General features: G+C 57.2%; 30 non-coding genes across 30 annotated transcripts; all 30 read right to left on the reverse strand.

The window, feature by feature from the left end:
- Positions 1-115: 115 nt before the first annotated feature.
- LOC137177941 (5S ribosomal RNA) lies at positions 116-234 on the reverse strand. The gene has a single exon (XR_010926556.1). It is a non-coding gene; the product is annotated as a 5S ribosomal RNA (ribosomal RNA).
- Positions 235-452: 218 nt separating this feature from the next.
- LOC137177587 (5S ribosomal RNA) lies at positions 453-571 on the reverse strand. Its single transcript, XR_010926218.1, has one exon. It is a non-coding gene; the product is annotated as a 5S ribosomal RNA (ribosomal RNA).
- A 218-nt stretch (positions 572-789) lies between these two features.
- LOC137177588 (5S ribosomal RNA) lies at positions 790-908 on the reverse strand. Its single transcript, XR_010926219.1, has one exon. It is a non-coding gene; the product is annotated as a 5S ribosomal RNA (ribosomal RNA).
- A 210-nt stretch (positions 909-1,118) lies between these two features.
- Positions 1,119-1,237, reverse strand: LOC137177589 (5S ribosomal RNA). The gene has a single exon (XR_010926220.1). It is a non-coding gene; the product is annotated as a 5S ribosomal RNA (ribosomal RNA).
- A 218-nt stretch (positions 1,238-1,455) lies between these two features.
- Positions 1,456-1,574, reverse strand: LOC137177590 (5S ribosomal RNA). The gene has a single exon (XR_010926221.1). It is a non-coding gene; the product is annotated as a 5S ribosomal RNA (ribosomal RNA).
- A 218-nt stretch (positions 1,575-1,792) lies between these two features.
- On the reverse strand, positions 1,793-1,911 carry LOC137177591 (5S ribosomal RNA). The gene has a single exon (XR_010926222.1). It is a non-coding gene; the product is annotated as a 5S ribosomal RNA (ribosomal RNA).
- A 218-nt stretch (positions 1,912-2,129) lies between these two features.
- Positions 2,130-2,248, reverse strand: LOC137177592 (5S ribosomal RNA). Its single transcript, XR_010926223.1, has one exon. It is a non-coding gene; the product is annotated as a 5S ribosomal RNA (ribosomal RNA).
- A 210-nt stretch (positions 2,249-2,458) lies between these two features.
- On the reverse strand, positions 2,459-2,577 carry LOC137177593 (5S ribosomal RNA). The gene has a single exon (XR_010926224.1). It is a non-coding gene; the product is annotated as a 5S ribosomal RNA (ribosomal RNA).
- A 218-nt stretch (positions 2,578-2,795) lies between these two features.
- LOC137177594 (5S ribosomal RNA) lies at positions 2,796-2,914 on the reverse strand. Its single transcript, XR_010926225.1, has one exon. It is a non-coding gene; the product is annotated as a 5S ribosomal RNA (ribosomal RNA).
- A 210-nt stretch (positions 2,915-3,124) lies between these two features.
- On the reverse strand, positions 3,125-3,243 carry LOC137178031 (5S ribosomal RNA). Its single transcript, XR_010926641.1, has one exon. It is a non-coding gene; the product is annotated as a 5S ribosomal RNA (ribosomal RNA).
- A 210-nt stretch (positions 3,244-3,453) lies between these two features.
- Positions 3,454-3,572, reverse strand: LOC137177595 (5S ribosomal RNA). The gene has a single exon (XR_010926226.1). It is a non-coding gene; the product is annotated as a 5S ribosomal RNA (ribosomal RNA).
- Positions 3,573-3,790: 218 nt separating this feature from the next.
- Positions 3,791-3,909, reverse strand: LOC137177597 (5S ribosomal RNA). Its single transcript, XR_010926228.1, has one exon. It is a non-coding gene; the product is annotated as a 5S ribosomal RNA (ribosomal RNA).
- Positions 3,910-4,119: 210 nt separating this feature from the next.
- LOC137177599 (5S ribosomal RNA) lies at positions 4,120-4,238 on the reverse strand. The gene has a single exon (XR_010926229.1). It is a non-coding gene; the product is annotated as a 5S ribosomal RNA (ribosomal RNA).
- A 218-nt stretch (positions 4,239-4,456) lies between these two features.
- LOC137177942 (5S ribosomal RNA) lies at positions 4,457-4,575 on the reverse strand. Its single transcript, XR_010926557.1, has one exon. It is a non-coding gene; the product is annotated as a 5S ribosomal RNA (ribosomal RNA).
- A 218-nt stretch (positions 4,576-4,793) lies between these two features.
- LOC137177600 (5S ribosomal RNA) lies at positions 4,794-4,912 on the reverse strand. Its single transcript, XR_010926230.1, has one exon. It is a non-coding gene; the product is annotated as a 5S ribosomal RNA (ribosomal RNA).
- A 210-nt stretch (positions 4,913-5,122) lies between these two features.
- On the reverse strand, positions 5,123-5,241 carry LOC137178032 (5S ribosomal RNA). The gene has a single exon (XR_010926642.1). It is a non-coding gene; the product is annotated as a 5S ribosomal RNA (ribosomal RNA).
- Positions 5,242-5,451: 210 nt separating this feature from the next.
- LOC137177601 (5S ribosomal RNA) lies at positions 5,452-5,570 on the reverse strand. Its single transcript, XR_010926231.1, has one exon. It is a non-coding gene; the product is annotated as a 5S ribosomal RNA (ribosomal RNA).
- Positions 5,571-5,788: 218 nt separating this feature from the next.
- Positions 5,789-5,907, reverse strand: LOC137177602 (5S ribosomal RNA). The gene has a single exon (XR_010926232.1). It is a non-coding gene; the product is annotated as a 5S ribosomal RNA (ribosomal RNA).
- A 218-nt stretch (positions 5,908-6,125) lies between these two features.
- Positions 6,126-6,244, reverse strand: LOC137177603 (5S ribosomal RNA). The gene has a single exon (XR_010926233.1). It is a non-coding gene; the product is annotated as a 5S ribosomal RNA (ribosomal RNA).
- A 218-nt stretch (positions 6,245-6,462) lies between these two features.
- On the reverse strand, positions 6,463-6,581 carry LOC137177604 (5S ribosomal RNA). Its single transcript, XR_010926234.1, has one exon. It is a non-coding gene; the product is annotated as a 5S ribosomal RNA (ribosomal RNA).
- Positions 6,582-6,791: 210 nt separating this feature from the next.
- Positions 6,792-6,910, reverse strand: LOC137177605 (5S ribosomal RNA). The gene has a single exon (XR_010926235.1). It is a non-coding gene; the product is annotated as a 5S ribosomal RNA (ribosomal RNA).
- A 218-nt stretch (positions 6,911-7,128) lies between these two features.
- LOC137177606 (5S ribosomal RNA) lies at positions 7,129-7,247 on the reverse strand. Its single transcript, XR_010926236.1, has one exon. It is a non-coding gene; the product is annotated as a 5S ribosomal RNA (ribosomal RNA).
- A 210-nt stretch (positions 7,248-7,457) lies between these two features.
- On the reverse strand, positions 7,458-7,576 carry LOC137178033 (5S ribosomal RNA). Its single transcript, XR_010926643.1, has one exon. It is a non-coding gene; the product is annotated as a 5S ribosomal RNA (ribosomal RNA).
- A 210-nt stretch (positions 7,577-7,786) lies between these two features.
- On the reverse strand, positions 7,787-7,905 carry LOC137177607 (5S ribosomal RNA). Its single transcript, XR_010926237.1, has one exon. It is a non-coding gene; the product is annotated as a 5S ribosomal RNA (ribosomal RNA).
- Positions 7,906-8,123: 218 nt separating this feature from the next.
- Positions 8,124-8,242, reverse strand: LOC137177609 (5S ribosomal RNA). Its single transcript, XR_010926239.1, has one exon. It is a non-coding gene; the product is annotated as a 5S ribosomal RNA (ribosomal RNA).
- Positions 8,243-8,452: 210 nt separating this feature from the next.
- LOC137177610 (5S ribosomal RNA) lies at positions 8,453-8,571 on the reverse strand. Its single transcript, XR_010926240.1, has one exon. It is a non-coding gene; the product is annotated as a 5S ribosomal RNA (ribosomal RNA).
- A 218-nt stretch (positions 8,572-8,789) lies between these two features.
- On the reverse strand, positions 8,790-8,908 carry LOC137177943 (5S ribosomal RNA). Its single transcript, XR_010926558.1, has one exon. It is a non-coding gene; the product is annotated as a 5S ribosomal RNA (ribosomal RNA).
- A 218-nt stretch (positions 8,909-9,126) lies between these two features.
- On the reverse strand, positions 9,127-9,245 carry LOC137177611 (5S ribosomal RNA). The gene has a single exon (XR_010926241.1). It is a non-coding gene; the product is annotated as a 5S ribosomal RNA (ribosomal RNA).
- Positions 9,246-9,455: 210 nt separating this feature from the next.
- LOC137178034 (5S ribosomal RNA) lies at positions 9,456-9,574 on the reverse strand. The gene has a single exon (XR_010926644.1). It is a non-coding gene; the product is annotated as a 5S ribosomal RNA (ribosomal RNA).
- A 210-nt stretch (positions 9,575-9,784) lies between these two features.
- On the reverse strand, positions 9,785-9,903 carry LOC137177612 (5S ribosomal RNA). Its single transcript, XR_010926242.1, has one exon. It is a non-coding gene; the product is annotated as a 5S ribosomal RNA (ribosomal RNA).
- Between the last annotated feature and the right edge of the window lie 97 nt (positions 9,904-10,000).

Raw genomic sequence — 10,000 nt, forward strand, 5'->3', positions numbered from 1 at the left:
GTCGGAGAAATACCAGAGAGTGGGACTCCCGCGCACAGTTCTGCAAAGACACGGAGGAAAACCAGAGAGGATCCCTACGTTAAACACGGCAGGAGCTTGTGGAGAAAAGTGAAAAAGCTTACAGCACCTGGTATTCCCAGGCGGTCTCCCATCCAAGTACTAAACAGGCCCGACCCTGCTTAGCTTCCGAGATCAGACGAGATCGGGCGTGTTCAGGGTGGTATGGCCGTAAGCTGTCCAAGGTACCACGCATGGGCCTTTTAGGGATGTCGCTCGTCAGACGCGCCTTCAACGCCCAGGCGGCAGCTGCGCCGAGAGCGTTCCGATCCGTTCCTCCGTCGGAGAAATACCAGAGAGTGGGACTCCCGCGCACAGTTCTGCAAAGACACGGAGGAAAACCAGAGAGGATCCCTACGTTAAACACGGCAGGAGCTTGTGGAGAAAAGTGAAAAAGCTTACAGCACCTGGTATTCCCAGGCGGTCTCCCATCCAAGTACTAACCAGGCCCGACCCTGCTTAGCTTCCGAGATCAGACGAGATCGGGCGTGTTCAGGGTGGTATGGCCGTAAGCTGTCCAAGGTACCACGCATGGGCCTTTTAGGGATGTCGCTCGTCAGACGCGCCTTCAACGCCCAGGCGGCAGCTGCGCTGAGAGCGTTCCGATCCGTTCCTCCGTCGGAGAAATACCAGAGAGTGGGACTCCCGCGCACAGTTCTGCAAAGACACGGAGTAGAACGAGAGAGGATCCCTACGTTAAACACGGCAGGAGCTTGTGGAGAAAAGTGAAAAAGCTTACAGCACCTGGTATTCCCAGGCGGTCTCCCATCCAAGTACTAACCAGGCCCGACCCTGCTTAGCTTCCGAGATCAGACGAGATCGGGCGTGTTCAGGGTGGTATGGCCGTAAGCTGTCCAAGGTACCACGCATGGGCCTTTTAGGGATGTCGCTCGTCAGACGCGCCTTCAACGCCCAGGCGGCAGCTGCGCTGAGAGCGTTCCGATCCGTCGGAGAAATACCAGAGAGTGGGACTCCCGCGCACAGTTCTGCAAAGACACGGAGGAAAACCAGAGAGGATCCCTACGTTAAACACGGCAGGAGCTTGTGGAGAAAAGTGAAAAAGCTTACAGCACCTGGTATTCCCAGGCGGTCTCCCATCCAAGTACTAACCAGGCCCGACCCTGCTTAGCTTCCGAGATCAGACGAGATCGGGCGTGTTCAGGGTGGTATGGCCGTAAGCTGTCCAAGGTACCACGCATGGGCCTTTTAGGGATGTCGCTCGTCAGACGCGCCTTCAACGCCCAGGCGGCAGCTGCGCTGAGAGCGTTCCGATCCGTTCCTCCGTCGGAGAAATACCAGAGAGTGGGACTCCCGCGCACAGTTCTGCAAAGACACGGAGTAGAACGAGAGAGGATCCCTACGTTAAACACGGCAGGAGCTTGTGGAGAAAAGTGAAAAAGCTTACAGCACCTGGTATTCCCAGGCGGTCTCCCATCCAAGTACTAACCAGGCCCGACCCTGCTTAGCTTCCGAGATCAGACGAGATCGGGCGTGTTCAGGGTGGTATGGCCGTAAGCTGTCCAAGGTACCACGCATGGGCCTTTTAGGGATGTCGCTCGTCAGACGCGCCTTCAACGCCCAGGCGGCAGCTGCGCTGAGAGCGTTCCGATCCGTTCCTCCGTCGGAGAAATACCAGAGAGTGGGACTCCCGCGCACAGTTCTGCAAAGACACGGAGGAAAACCAGAGAGGATCCCTACGTTAAACACGGCAGGAGCTTGTGGAGAAAAGTGAAAAAGCTTACAGCACCTGGTATTCCCAGGCGGTCTCCCATCCAAGTACTAACCAGGCCCGACCCTGCTTAGCTTCCGAGATCAGACGAGATCGGGCGTGTTCAGGGTGGTATGGCCGTAAGCTGTCCAAGGTACCACGCATGGGCCTTTTAGGGATGTCGCTCGTCAGACGCGCCTTCAACGCCCAGGCGGCAGCTGCGCTGAGAGCGTTCCGATCCGTTCCTCCGTCGGAGAAATACCAGAGAGTGGGACTCCCGCGCACAGTTCTGCAAAGACACGGAGGAAAACCAGAGAGGATCCCTACGTTAAACACGGCAGGAGCTTGTGGAGAAAAGTGAAAAAGCTTACAGCACCTGGTATTCCCAGGCGGTCTCCCATCCAAGTACTAACCAGGCCCGACCCTGCTTAGCTTCCGAGATCAGACGAGATCGGGCGTGTTCAGGGTGGTATGGCCGTAAGCTGTCCAAGGTACCACGCATGGGCCTTTTAGGGATGTCGCTCGTCAGACGCGCCTTCAACGCCCAGGCGGCAGCTGCGCTGAGAGCGTTCCGATCCGTCGGAGAAATACCAGAGAGTGGGACTCCCGCGCACAGTTCTGCAAAGACACGGAGGAAAACCAGAGAGGATCCCTACGTTAAACACGGCAGGAGCTTGTGGAGAAAAGTGAAAAAGCTTACAGCACCTGGTATTCCCAGGCGGTCTCCCATCCAAGTACTAACCAGGCCCGACCCTGCTTAGCTTCCGAGATCAGACGAGATCGGGCGTGTTCAGGGTGGTATGGCCGTAAGCTGTCCAAGGTACCACGCATGGGCCTTTTAGGGATGTCGCTCGTCAGACGCGCCTTCAACGCCCAGGCGGCAGCTGCGCTGAGAGCGTTCCGATCCGTTCCTCCGTCGGAGAAATACCAGAGAGTGGGACTCCCGCGCACAGTTCTGCAAAGACACGGAGTAGAACGAGAGAGGATCCCTACGTTAAACACGGCAGGAGCTTGTGGAGAAAAGTGAAAAAGCTTACAGCACCTGGTATTCCCAGGCGGTCTCCCATCCAAGTACTAACCAGGCCCGACCCTGCTTAGCTTCCGAGATCAGACGAGATCGGGCGTGTTCAGGGTGGTATGGCCGTAAGCTGTCCAAGGTACCACGCATGGGCCTTTTAGGGATGTCGCTCGTCAGACGCGCCTTCAACGCCCAGGCGGCAGCTGCGCTGAGAGCGTTCCGATCCGTCGGAGAAATACCAGAGAGTGGGACTCCCGCGCACAGTTCTGCAAAGACACGGAGGAAAACCAGAGAGGATCCCTACGTTAAACACGGCAGGAGCTTGTGGAGAAAAGTGAAAAAGCTTACAGCACCTGGTATTCCCAGGCGGTCTCCCATCCAAGCACTAACCAGGCCCGACCCTGCTTAGCTTCCGAGATCAGACGAGATCGGGCGTGTTCAGGGTGGTATGGCCGTAAGCTGTCCAAGGTACCACGCATGGGCCTTTTAGGGATGTCGCTCGTCAGACGCGCCTTCAACGCCCAGGCGGCAGCTGCGCTGAGAGCGTTCCGATCCGTCGGAGAAATACCAGAGAGTGGGACTCCCGCGCACAGTTCTGCAAAGACACGGAGGAAAACCAGAGAGGATCCCTACGTTAAACACGGCAGGAGCTTGTGGAGAAAAGTGAAAAAGCTTACAGCACCTGGTATTCCCAGGCGGTCTCCCATCCAAGTACTAACCAGGCCCGACCCTGCTTAGCTTCCGAGATCAGACGAGATCGGGCGTGTTCAGGGTGGTATGGCCGTAAGCTGTCCAAGGTACCACGCATGGGCCTTTTAGGGATGTCGCTCGTCAGACGCGCCTTCAACGCCCAGGCGGCAGCTGCGCTGAGAGCGTTCCGATCCGTTCCTCCGTCGGAGAAATACCAGAGAGTGGGACTCCCGCGCACAGTTCTGCAAAGACACGGAGGAAAACCAGAGAGGATCCCTACGTTAAACACGGCAGGAGCTTGTGGAGAAAAGTGAAAAAGCTTACAGCACCTGGTATTCCCAGGCGGTCTCCCATCCAAGTACTAACCAGGCCCGACCCTGCTTAGCTTCCGAGATCAGACGAGATCGGGCGTGTTCAGGGTGGTATGGCCGTAAGCTGTCCAAGGTACCACGCATGGGCCTTTTAGGGATGTCACTCGTCAGACGCGCCTTCAACGCCCAGGCGGCAGCTGCGCTGAGAGCGTTCCGATCCGTCGGAGAAATACCAGAGAGTGGGACTCCCGCGCACAGTTCTGCAAAGACACGGAGGAAAACCAGAGAGGATCCCTACGTTAAACACGGCAGGAGCTTGTGGAGAAAAGTGAAAAAGCTTACAGCACCTGGTATTCCCAGGCGGTCTCCCATCCAAGTACTAACCAGGCCCGACCCTGCTTAGCTTCCGAGATCAGACGAGATCGGGCGTGTTCAGGGTGGTATGGCCGTAAGCTGTCCAAGGTACCACGCATGGGCCTTTTAGGGATGTCGCTCGTCAGACGCGCCTTCAACGCCCAGGCGGCAGCTGCGCTGAGAGCGTTCCGATCCGTTCCTCCGTCGGAGAAATACCAGAGAGTGGGACTCCCGCGCACAGTTCTGCAAAGACACGGAGGAAAACCAGAGAGGATCCCTACGTTAAACACGGCAGGAGCTTGTGGAGAAAAGTGAAAAAGCTTACAGCACCTGGTATTCCCAGGCGGTCTCCCATCCAAGTACTAAACAGGCCCGACCCTGCTTAGCTTCCGAGATCAGACGAGATCGGGCGTGTTCAGGGTGGTATGGCCGTAAGCTGTCCAAGGTACCACGCATGGGCCTTTTAGGGATGTCGCTCGTCAGACGCGCCTTCAACGCCCAGGCGGCAGCTGCGCCGAGAGCGTTCCGATCCGTTCCTCCGTCGGAGAAATACCAGAGAGTGGGACTCCCGCGCACAGTTCTGCAAAGACACGGAGGAAAACCAGAGAGGATCCCTACGTTAAACACGGCAGGAGCTTGTGGAGAAAAGTGAAAAAGCTTACAGCACCTGGTATTCCCAGGCGGTCTCCCATCCAAGTACTAACCAGGCCCGACCCTGCTTAGCTTCCGAGATCAGACGAGATCGGGCGTGTTCAGGGTGGTATGGCCGTAAGCTGTCCAAGGTACCACGCATGGGCCTTTTAGGGATGTCGCTCGTCAGACGCGCCTTCAACGCCCAGGCGGCAGCTGCGCTGAGAGCGTTCCGATCCGTCGGAGAAATACCAGAGAGTGGGACTCCCGCGCACAGTTCTGCAAAGACACGGAGGAAAACCAGAGAGGATCCCTACGTTAAACACGGCAGGAGCTTGTGGAGAAAAGTGAAAAAGCTTACAGCACCTGGTATTCCCAGGCGGTCTCCCATCCAAGCACTAACCAGGCCCGACCCTGCTTAGCTTCCGAGATCAGACGAGATCGGGCGTGTTCAGGGTGGTATGGCCGTAAGCTGTCCAAGGTACCACGCATGGGCCTTTTAGGGATGTCGCTCGTCAGACGCGCCTTCAACGCCCAGGCGGCAGCTGCGCTGAGAGCGTTCCGATCCGTCGGAGAAATACCAGAGAGTGGGACTCCCGCGCACAGTTCTGCAAAGACACGGAGGAAAACCAGAGAGGATCCCTACGTTAAACACGGCAGGAGCTTGTGGAGAAAAGTGAAAAAGCTTACAGCACCTGGTATTCCCAGGCGGTCTCCCATCCAAGTACTAACCAGGCCCGACCCTGCTTAGCTTCCGAGATCAGACGAGATCGGGCGTGTTCAGGGTGGTATGGCCGTAAGCTGTCCAAGGTACCACGCATGGGCCTTTTAGGGATGTCGCTCGTCAGACGCGCCTTCAACGCCCAGGCGGCAGCTGCGCTGAGAGCGTTCCGATCCGTTCCTCCGTCGGAGAAATACCAGAGAGTGGGACTCCCGCGCACAGTTCTGCAAAGACACGGAGTAGAACGAGAGAGGATCCCTACGTTAAACACGGCAGGAGCTTGTGGAGAAAAGTGAAAAAGCTTACAGCACCTGGTATTCCCAGGCGGTCTCCCATCCAAGTACTAACCAGGCCCGACCCTGCTTAGCTTCCGAGATCAGACGAGATCGGGCGTGTTCAGGGTGGTATGGCCGTAAGCTGTCCAAGGTACCACGCATGGGCCTTTTAGGGATGTCGCTCGTCAGACGCGCCTTCAACGCCCAGGCGGCAGCTGCGCTGAGAGCGTTCCGATCCGTTCCTCCGTCGGAGAAATACCAGAGAGTGGGACTCCCGCGCACAGTTCTGCAAAGACACGGAGGAAAACCAGAGAGGATCCCTACGTTAAACACGGCAGGAGCTTGTGGAGAAAAGTGAAAAAGCTTACAGCACCTGGTATTCCCAGGCGGTCTCCCATCCAAGTACTAACCAGGCCCGACCCTGCTTAGCTTCCGAGATCAGACGAGATCGGGCGTGTTCAGGGTGGTATGGCCGTAAGCTGTCCAAGGTACCACGCATGGGCCTTTTAGGGATGTCGCTCGTCAGACGCGCCTTCAACGCCCAGGCGGCAGCTGCGCTGAGAGCGTTCCGATCCGTTCCTCCGTCGGAGAAATACCAGAGAGTGGGACTCCCGCGCACAGTTCTGCAAAGACACGGAGGAAAACCAGAGAGGATCCCTACGTTAAACACGGCAGGAGCTTGTGGAGAAAAGTGAAAAAGCTTACAGCACCTGGTATTCCCAGGCGGTCTCCCATCCAAGTACTAACCAGGCCCGACCCTGCTTAGCTTCCGAGATCAGACGAGATCGGGCGTGTTCAGGGTGGTATGGCCGTAAGCTGTCCAAGGTACCACGCATGGGCCTTTTAGGGATGTCGCTCGTCAGACGCGCCTTCAACGCCCAGGCGGCAGCTGCGCTGAGAGCGTTCCGATCCGTCGGAGAAATACCAGAGAGTGGGACTCCCGCGCACAGTTCTGCAAAGACACGGAGGAAAACCAGAGAGGATCCCTACGTTAAACACGGCAGGAGCTTGTGGAGAAAAGTGAAAAAGCTTACAGCACCTGGTATTCCCAGGCGGTCTCCCATCCAAGTACTAACCAGGCCCGACCCTGCTTAGCTTCCGAGATCAGACGAGATCGGGCGTGTTCAGGGTGGTATGGCCGTAAGCTGTCCAAGGTACCACGCATGGGCCTTTTAGGGATGTCGCTCGTCAGACGCGCCTTCAACGCCCAGGCGGCAGCTGCGCTGAGAGCGTTCCGATCCGTTCCTCCGTCGGAGAAATACCAGAGAGTGGGACTCCCGCGCACAGTTCTGCAAAGACACGGAGTAGAACGAGAGAGGATCCCTACGTTAAACACGGCAGGAGCTTGTGGAGAAAAGTGAAAAAGCTTACAGCACCTGGTATTCCCAGGCGGTCTCCCATCCAAGTACTAACCAGGCCCGACCCTGCTTAGCTTCCGAGATCAGACGAGATCGGGCGTGTTCAGGGTGGTATGGCCGTAAGCTGTCCAAGGTACCACGCATGGGCCTTTTAGGGATGTCGCTCGTCAGACGCGCCTTCAACGCCCAGGCGGCAGCTGCGCTGAGAGCGTTCCGATCCGTCGGAGAAATACCAGAGAGTGGGACTCCCGCGCACAGTTCTGCAAAGACACGGAGGAAAACCAGAGAGGATCCCTACGTTAAACACGGCAGGAGCTTGTGGAGAAAAGTGAAAAAGCTTACAGCACCTGGTATTCCCAGGCGGTCTCCCATCCAAGCACTAACCAGGCCCGACCCTGCTTAGCTTCCGAGATCAGACGAGATCGGGCGTGTTCAGGGTGGTATGGCCGTAAGCTGTCCAAGGTACCACGCATGGGCCTTTTAGGGATGTCGCTCGTCAGACGCGCCTTCAACGCCCAGGCGGCAGCTGCGCTGAGAGCGTTCCGATCCGTCGGAGAAATACCAGAGAGTGGGACTCCCGCGCACAGTTCTGCAAAGACACGGAGGAAAACCAGAGAGGATCCCTACGTTAAACACGGCAGGAGCTTGTGGAGAAAAGTGAAAAAGCTTACAGCACCTGGTATTCCCAGGCGGTCTCCCATCCAAGTACTAACCAGGCCCGACCCTGCTTAGCTTCCGAGATCAGACGAGATCGGGCGTGTTCAGGGTGGTATGGCCGTAAGCTGTCCAAGGTACCACGCATGGGCCTTTTAGGGATGTCGCTCGTCAGACGCGCCTTCAACGCCCAGGCGGCAGCTGCGCTGAGAGCGTTCCGATCCGTTCCTCCGTCGGAGAAATACCAGAGAGTGGGACTCCCGCGCACAGTTCTGCAAAGACACGGAGGAAAACCAGAGAGGATCCCTACGTTAAACACGGCAGGAGCTTGTGGAGAAAAGTGAAAAAGCTTACAGCACCTGGTATTCCCAGGCGGTCTCCCATCCAAGTACTAACCAGGCCCGACCCTGCTTAGCTTCCGAGATCAGACGAGATCGGGCGTGTTCAGGGTGGTATGGCCGTAAGCTGTCCAAGGTACCACGCATGGGCCTTTTAGGGATGTCACTCGTCAGACGCGCCTTCAACGCCCAGGCGGCAGCTGCGCTGAGAGCGTTCCGATCCGTCGGAGAAATACCAGAGAGTGGGACTCCCGCGCACAGTTCTGCAAAGACACGGAGGAAAACCAGAGAGGATCCCTACGTTAAACACGGCAGGAGCTTGTGGAGAAAAGTGAAAAAGCTTACAGCACCTGGTATTCCCAGGCGGTCTCCCATCCAAGTACTAACCAGGCCCGACCCTGCTTAGCTTCCGAGATCAGACGAGATCGGGCGTGTTCAGGGTGGTATGGCCGTAAGCTGTCCAAGGTACCACGCATGGGCCTTTTAGGGATGTCGCTCGTCAGACGCGCCTTCAACGCCCAGGCGGCAGCTGCGCTGAGAGCGTTCCGATCCGTTCCTCCGTCGGAGAAATACCAGAGAGTGGGACTCCCGCGCACAGTTCTGCAAAGACACGGAGGAAAACCAGAGAGGATCCCTACGTTAAACACGGCAGGAGCTTGTGGAGAAAAGTGAAAAAGCTTACAGCACCTGGTATTCCCAGGCGGTCTCCCATCCAAGTACTAAACAGGCCCGACCCTGCTTAGCTTCCGAGATCAGACGAGATCGGGCGTGTTCAGGGTGGTATGGCCGTAAGCTGTCCAAGGTACCACGCATGGGCCTTTTAGGGATGTCGCTCGTCAGACGCGCCTTCAACGCCCAGGCGGCAGCTGCGCCGAGAGCGTTCCGATCCGTTCCTCCGTCGGAGAAATACCAGAGAGTGGGACTCCCGCGCACAGTTCTGCAAAGACACGGAGGAAAACCAGAGAGGATCCCTACGTTAAACACGGCAGGAGCTTGTGGAGAAAAGTGAAAAAGCTTACAGCACCTGGTATTCCCAGGCGGTCTCCCATCCAAGTACTAACCAGGCCCGACCCTGCTTAGCTTCCGAGATCAGACGAGATCGGGCGTGTTCAGGGTGGTATGGCCGTAAGCTGTCCAAGGTACCACGCATGGGCCTTTTAGGGATGTCGCTCGTCAGACGCGCCTTCAACGCCCAGGCGGCAGCTGCGCTGAGAGCGTTCCGATCCGTCGGAGAAATACCAGAGAGTGGGACTCCCGCGCACAGTTCTGCAAAGACACGGAGGAAAACCAGAGAGGATCCCTACGTTAAACACGGCAGGAGCTTGTGGAGAAAAGTGAAAAAGCTTACAGCACCTGGTATTCCCAGGCGGTCTCCCATCCAAGCACTAACCAGGCCCGACCCTGCTTAGCTTCCGAGATCAGACGAGATCGGGCGTGTTCAGGGTGGTATGGCCGTAAGCTGTCCAAGGTACCACGCATGGGCCTTTTAGGGATGTCGCTCGTCAGACGCGCCTTCAACGCCCAGGCGGCAGCTGCGCTGAGAGCGTTCCGATCCGTCGGAGAAATACCAGAGAGTGGGACTCCCGCGCACAGTTCTGCAAAGACACGGAGGAAAACCAGAGAGGATCCCTACGTTAAACACGGCAGGAGCTTGTGGAGAAAAGTGAAAAAGCTTACAGCACCTGGTATTCCCAGGCGGTCTCCCATCCAAGTACTAACCAGGCCCGACCCTGCTTAGCTTCCGAGATCAGACGAGATCGGGCGTGTTCAGGGTGGTATGGCCGTAAGCTGTCCAAGGTACCACGCATGGGCCTTTTAGGGATGTCGCTCGTCAGACGCGCCTTCAACGCCCAGGCGGCAGCTGCGCTGAGAGCGTTCCGATCCGT

Source organism: Thunnus thynnus, chromosome 24 (genome assembly GCF_963924715.1).
Source record: "Thunnus thynnus chromosome 24, fThuThy2.1, whole genome shotgun sequence".
In the NCBI taxonomy this organism is placed as follows: Eukaryota; Metazoa; Chordata; class Actinopteri; order Scombriformes; family Scombridae; genus Thunnus; species Thunnus thynnus.